Source organism: Oncorhynchus masou, unplaced genomic scaffold (genome assembly GCF_036934945.1).
Source record: "Oncorhynchus masou masou isolate Uvic2021 unplaced genomic scaffold, UVic_Omas_1.1 unplaced_scaffold_1341, whole genome shotgun sequence".
NCBI lineage: Eukaryota > Metazoa > Chordata > Actinopteri > Salmoniformes > Salmonidae > Oncorhynchus > Oncorhynchus masou.
The window spans coordinates 155,785-164,251 of NW_027003294.1; positions in this window are offsets into that span (position 1 = coordinate 155,785).

Genomic DNA, 8,467 nt, shown 5'->3' on the forward strand with positions numbered 1-8,467 from the left:
ATTATATCAGGCTAATAAAGGTGTAGATTACAGCATTATATCAGGCTAATAAAGGTGTAGATTACAGCATTATATCAGGCTAATCGGGTGTAGATTACAGCATTATATCAGGCTAATAAAGGTGTAGATTACAGCATTATATCAGGCTAATAAAGGTGTAGATTACAGCATTATATCAGGCTAATCGGGGTGTAGATTACAGCATTATATCAGGCTAATAAAGGTGTAGATTACAGCATTATATCAGGCTAATAAAGGTGTAGATTACAGCATTATATCAGGCTAATCAGGGTGTAGATTACAGCATTATATCAGGCTAATAAAGGTGTAGATTACAGCATTATATCAGGCTAATAAAGGTGTAGATTACAGCATTATATCAGGCTAATCGGGGTGTAGATTACAGCATTATATCAGGCTAATCAGGTGTGGATTACAGCATTATATCAGGCTAATAAAGGTGTAGATTACAGCATTATATCAGGCTAATCGGGTGTAGATTACAGCATTATATCAGGCTAATGGGGTGTAGATTACAGCATTATATCAGGCTAATCAGGGTGTAGATTACAGCATTATATCAGGCTAATAAAGGTGTAGATTACAGCATTATATCAGGCTAATAAAGGTGTAGATTACAGCATTATATCAGGCTAATCGGGTGTAGATTACAGCATTATATCAGGCTAATAAGGGTGTAGATTACAGCATTATATCAGGCTAATAAAGGTGTAGATTACAGCATTATATCAGGCTAATAAAGGTGTAGATTACAGCATTATATCAGGCTAATCAGGGTGTAGATTACAGCATTATATCAGGCTAATAAAGGTGTAGATTACAGCATTATATCAGGCTAATAAAGGTGTAGATTACAGCATTATATCAGGCTAATCAAGGTGTAGATTACAGCATTATATCAGGCTAATAAAGGTGTAGATTACAGCATTATATCAGGCTAATCAGGTGTAGATTACAGCATTATATCAGGGTGTAGATTACAGCATTATATCAGGCTAATAAAGGTGTAGATTACAGCATTATATCAGGCTAATAAAGGTGTAGATTACAGCATTATATCAGGCTAATCAGGTGTAGATTACAGCATTATATCAGGCTAATCAGGTGTAGATTACAGCATTATATCAGGCTAATTGGGGTGTAGATTACAGCATTATATCAGGCTAATAAAGGTGTAGATTACAGCATTATATCAGGCTAATCAAGGTGTAGATTACAGCATTATATCAGGCTAATCAGGTGTAGATTACAGCATTATATCAGGCTAATAAAGGTGTAGATTACAGCATTATATCAGGCTAATTCAGGGGGGTGTAGATTACAGCATTATATCAGGCTAATAAGGGTGTAGATTACAGCATTATATCAGGCTAATAAAGGTGTAGATTACAGCATTATATCAGGCTAATAAAGGTGTAGATTACAGCATTATATCAGGCTAATCAGGGTGTAGATTACAGCATTATATCAGGCTAATAAAGGTGTAGATTACAGCATTATATCAGGCTAATCGGGGTGTAGATTACAGCATTATATCAGGCTAATAAAGGTGTAGATTACAGCATTATATCAGGCTAATCAGGGTGTAGATTACAGCATTATATCAGGCTAATAAAGGTGTAGATTACAGCATTATATCAGGCTAATAAAGGTGTAGATTACAGCATTATATCAGGCTAATCGGGGTGTAGATTACAGCATTATATCAGGCTAATAAGGGTGTAGATTACAGCATTATATCAGGCTAATCGGGTGTAGATTACAGCATTATATCAGGCTAATAAAGGTGTAGATTACAGCATTATATCAGGCTAATAAAGGTGTAGATTACAGCATTATATCATATCAGGCTATATCAGGGGTGTAGATTACAGCATTATATCAGGCTAATCAGGGTGTAGATTACAGCATTATATCAGGCTAATAAAGGTGTAGATTACAGCATTATATCAGGCTAATAAAGGTGTAGATTACAGCATTATATAATCGGGGTGTAGATTACAGCATTATATCAGGCTAATCAGGGGTGTAGATTACAGCATTATATCAGGCTAATCAGGGTGTAGATTACAGCATTATATCATCAGGTGTAGATTACAGCATTATATCAGGCTAATAAAGGTGTAGATTACAGCATTATATATATAAAGGTGTAGATTACAGCATTATATCAGGCATTATAATAAAGGTGTAGATTACAGCATTATATCAGGGGGTGTAGATTACAGCATTATATCAGGCTAATAAAGGTGTAGATTACAGCATTATATCAGGCTAATAAAGGTGTAGATTACAGCATTATATCAGGCTAATAAAGGTGTAGATTACAGCATTATATCAGGCTAATCGGGTGTAGATTACAGCATTATATCAGGCTAATCAGGGTGTAGATTACAGCATTATAGGGTGTAGATTACAGCATTAATAAAGGTGTAGATTACAGCATTATATCAGGCTAATAAAGGTGTAGATTACAGCATTATATCAGGCTAATAAAGGTGTAGATTACAGCATTATATCAGGCTAATAAAGGTGTAGATTACAGCATTATATCAGGCTAATAAAGGTGTAGATTACAGCATTATATCAGGCTAATCAGGGTGTAGATTACAGCATTATATCAGGCTAATCAGGGTGTAGATTACAGCATTATATCAGGCTAATAAAGGTGTAGATTACAGCATTATATCAGGCTAATAAAGGTGTAGATTACAGCATTATATCAGGCTAATCAGGTGTAGATTACAGCATTATATCAGGCTAATCAGGGTGTAGATTACAGCATTATATCAGGCTAATAAAGGTGTAGATTACAGCATTATATCAGGCTAATCGGGGTGTAGATTACAGCATTATATCTAAGGTGTAGATTACAGCATTATATCAGGCTAATAAAGGTGTAGATTACAGCATTATATCAGGCTAATAAAGGTGTAGATTACAGCATTATATCAGGCTAATCGGGGTGTAGATTACAGCATTATATCAGGCTAATAAAGGTGTAGATTACAGCATTATATCAGGCTAATAAGGGTGTAGATTACAGCATTATATCAGGCTAATAAAGGTGTAGATTACAGCATTATATCAGGCTAATAAAGGTGTAGATTACAGCATTATATCAGGCTAATAAAGGTGTAGATTACAGCATTATATCAGGCTAATCAGGGTGTAGATTACAGCATTATATCAGGCTAATCAGGGTGTAGATTACAGCATTATATCAGGCTAATAAAGGTGTAGATTACAGCATTATATCAGGCTAATAAAGGTGTAGATTACAGCATTATATCAGGCTAATCAGGGTGTAGATTACAGCATTATATCAGGCTAATAAAGGTGTAGATTACAGCATTATATCAGGCTAATAAAGGTGTAGATTACAGCATTATATCAGGCTAATCAGGTGTAGATTACAGCATTATATATATTACAGCATTATATCAGGCTAATCAGGGTGTAGATTACAGCATTATATCAGGCTAAGGGTGTAGATTACAGCATTATATCAGGCTAATCGGGGTGTAGATTACAGCATTATATCAGGCTAATAAAGGTGTAGATTACAGCATTATATCAGGCTAATAAAGGTGTAGATTACAGCATTATATCAGGCTAATCGGGGTGTAGATTACAGCATTATATCAGGCTAATCAGGGTGTAGATACAGCATTATATCAGGGGTGTAGATTACAGCATTATATCAGGCTAATAAAGGTGTAGATTACAGCATTATATCAGGCTAATAAAGGTGTAGATTACAGCATTATATCAGGCTAATAAAGGTGTAGATTACGGGGTGTAGATTACAGCATTATATCAAGGTGTAGATTACAGCATTATATCAGGCTAATAAAGGTGTAGATTACAGCATTATATCAGGCTAATAAAGGTGTAGATTACAGCATTATATCAGGGGTGTAGATTACAGCATTATATCAGGCTAATCAAGGTGTAGATTACAGCATTATATCAGGCTAATCAGGTGTAGATTACAGCATTATATCAGGCTAATCAGGGTGTAGATTACAGCATTATATCAGGCTAATAAAGGTGTAGATTACAGCATTATATCAGGCTAATCAGGGTGTAGATTACAGCATTATATCAGGCTAATAAAGGTGTAGATTACAGCATTATATCAGGCTAATAAAGGTGTAGATTACAGCATTATATCAGGCTAATGGGGTGTAGATTACAGCATTATATCAGGCTAATAAAGGTGTAGATTACAGCATTATATCAGGCTAATAAAGGTGTAGATTACAGCATTATATCAGGCTAATCAGGGTGTAGATTACAGCATTATATCAGGCTAATAAAGGTGTAGATTACAGCATTATATCAGGCTAATAAAGGTGTAGATTACAGCATTATATCAGGCTAATAAAGGTGTAGATTACAGCATTATATCAGGCTAATCAGGGTGTAGATTACAGCATTATATCAGGCTAATAAAGGTGTAGATTACAGCATTATATCAGGCTAATAAGGGTGTAGATTACAGCATTATATCAGGCTAATCAAGGTGTAGATTACAGCATTATATCAGGCTAATAAAGGTGTAGATTACAGCATTATATCAGGCTAATAAAGGTGTAGATTACAGCATTATATCAGGCTAATCAGGTGTAGATTACAGCATTATATCAGGCTAATCAGGGTGTAGATTACAGCATTATATCAGGCTAATAAAGGTGTAGATTACAGCATTATATTATATCAGGGTGTAGATTACAGCATTATTAGGCTAATAAAGGTGTAGATTACAGCATTATATCAGGCATTAATCAGGCTAATCGGGGTGTAGATTACAGCATTATATCAGGCTAATAAAGGTGTAGATTACAGCATTATATCAGGCTAATAAAGGTGTAGATTACAGCATTATATCAGGCTAATCGGGTGTAGATTACAGCATTATATCAGGCTAATAAAGGTGTAGATTACAGCATTATATCAGGCTAATAAAGGTGTAGATTACAGCATTATATCAGGCTAATCAGGGTGTAGATTACAGCATTATATCAGGCTAATAAAGGTGTAGATTACAGCATTATATCAGGCTAATAAAGGTGTAGATTACAGCATTATATCAGGCTAATCGGGGTGTAGATTACAGCATTATATCAGGCTAATCAGGTGTAGATTACAGCATTATATCAGGCTAATAAAGGTGTAGATTACAGCATTATATCAGGCTAATAAAGGTGTAGATTACAGCATTATATCAGGCTAATTGGGGTGTAGATTACAGCATTATATCAGGCTAATAAAGGTGTAGATTACAGCATTATATCAGGCTAATAAAGGTGTAGATTACAGCATTATATCAGGCTAATAAAGGTGTAGATTACAGCATTATATCAGGCTAATAAAGGTGTAGATTACAGCATTATATCAGGCTAATAAAGGTGTAGATTACAGCATTATATCAGGCTAATCGGGTGTAGATTACAGCATTATATCAGGCTAATAAAGGTGTAGATTACAGCATTATATCAGGCTAATAAAGGTGTAGATTACAGCATTATATCAGGGGTGTAGATTACAGCATTATATCAGGCTAATAAAGGTGTAGATTACAGCATTATATCAGGCTAATCAGGGTGTAGATTACAGCATTATATCAGGCTAATTGGGGTGTGGATTACAGCATTATATCAGGCTAATAAGGGTGTAGATTACAGCATTATATCAGGTGTAGATTACAGCATTATATCAGGCTAATAAAGGTGTAGATTACAGCATTATATCAGGCTAATAAAGGTGTAGATTACAGCATTATATCAGGCTAATTGGGGTGTAGATTACAGCATTATATCAGGCTAATCGGGTGTAGATTACAGCATTATATCAGGCTAATAAAGGTGTAGATTACAGCATTATATCAGGCTAATTGGGGTGTAGATTACAGCATTATATCAGGCTAATCAGGGTGTAGATTACAGCATTATATCAGGCTAATAAAGGTGTAGATTACAGCATTATATCAGGCTAATAAAGGTGTAGATTACAGCATTATATCAGGCTAATCAAGGGTGTAGATTACAGCATTATATCAGGCTAATAAAGGTGTAGATTACAGCATTATATCAGGCTAATAAGGGTGTAGATTACAGCATTATATCAGGCTAATCGGGTGTAGATTACAGCATTATATCAGGGGTGTAGATTACAGCATTATATCAGGCTAATAAAGGTGTAGATTACAGCATTATATCAGGCTAATAAAGGGTGTACAGATTACAGCATTATATCAGGCTAATCAGGTGTAGATTACAGCATTATATCAGGCTAATCAGGTGTAGGGTGTAGATTACAGCATTATATCAGGCTAATAAAGGTGTAGATTACAGCATTATATCAGGCTAATCGGGTGTAGATTACAGCATTATATCAGGCTAATGGGGTGTAGATTACAGCATTATATCAGGCTAATCAGGCTAAGGTGTAGCATTATATCAGGCTAATCAACATTATTACAGCAGCATTATATCAGGCTAATAAAGGTGTAGATTACAGCATTATATCAGGCTAAGGTGTAGATTACAGCATTATATCAGGCTAATAAGGGTGTAGATTACAGCATTATATCAGGCTAATAAAGGTGTAGATTACAGCATTATATCAGGCTAATCGGGTGTAGATTACAGCATTATATCAGGCTAATCAGGTGTAGATTACAGCATTATATCAGGCTAATAAAGGTGTAGATTACAGGCATTATATCAGGCTAATAAAGGTGTAGATTACAGCATTATATCAGGCTAATAAAGGTGTAGATTACAGCATTATATCAGGCTAATAGGGTGTAGATTACAGCATTATATCAGGCTAATAAAGGTGTAGATTACAGCATTATATCGGGTGTAGGCTATATCAGGCTAATCAGGGTGTAGATTACAGCATTATATCAGGCTAATAAAGGTGTAGATTACAGCATTATATCAGGCTAATAAAGGTTAGATTCAGCATTATTATAATCAAGGTGTAGATTACAGCATTATATCAGGCTAATCGGGGTGTAGATTACAGCATTATATCAGGCTAATCGGGTGTAGATTACAGCATTATATCAGGCTAATAAAGGTGTAGATTACAGCATTATATCAGGCTAATCAAGGTGTAGATTACAGCATTATATCAGGCTAAGGGTGTAGATTACAGCATTATATCAGGCTAATCAGGCTAATAAAGGTGTAGATTACAGCATTATATCAGTGACACAGCATTAATCTAATCAGGTGTAGATTACAGCATTATATCAGGCTAATAAAGGTGTAGATTACAGCATTATATCAGGCTAATCAGGGTGTAGATTACAGCATTATATCAGGCTATCAGGGTGTAGATTACAGCATTATATCAGGCTAATAAAGGTGTAGGCATTATATCAGGCATTATAGTGTAGATTACAGCATTATATCAGGCTAATAAAGGTGTAGATTACAGCATTATATCAGGCTAATCAGGGTGTAGATTACAGCATTATATCAGGCTAATAAAGGTGTAGATTACAGCATTATATCAGGCTAATCAGGGTGTAGATTACAGCATTATATCAGGCTAATAAAGGTGTAGATTACAGCATTATATCAGGCTAATCGGGTGTAGATTACAGCATTATATCAGGCTAATAAAGGTGTAGATTACAGCATTATATCAGGCTAATCAGGTGTAGATTACAGCATTATATCAGGCTAATAAAGGTGTAGATTACAGCATTATATCAGGCTAATCGGGTGTAGATTACAGCATTATATCAGGCTAATAAAGGTGTAGATTACAGCATTATATCAGGCTAATCGGGTGTAGATTACAGCATTATATCAGGCTAATCAGGGTGTAGATTACAGCATTATATCAGGCTAATAAAAGATTACAGCATTATATGCATTATATCAGGCTAATCAAGGTGTAGATTACAGCATTATATCAGGCTAATCAGGGTGTAGATTACAGATTACAGCATTATATCAGGCTAATCAAGGTGTAGATTACAGCATTATATCAGGCTAATAAAGGTGTAGATTACAGCATTATATCAGGCTAATCAGGGTGTAGATTACAGCATTATATCAGGCTAATCAAGGTGTAGATTACAGCATTATATCAGGCTAATAAAGGTAGCATTATATCAGGCTAATGGGTGTAGATTACAGCATTATATCAGGCTAATTAGATTACAGCATTATATCAGGCTAATCAGGTGTAGATTACAGCATTATATCAGGCTATCAGGTGTAGATTACAGCATGTAGATTACAGCATTATATCAGGCTAATCAGGGTGTAGATTACAGCATTATATCAGGCTAATAAAGGTGTAGATTACAGCATTATATCAGGCTAATAAAGGTGTAGATTACAGCATTATATCAGGCTAATAAAGGTGTAGATTACAGCATTATATCAGGCATTATATCAGGCTAATCAGGTGTAGA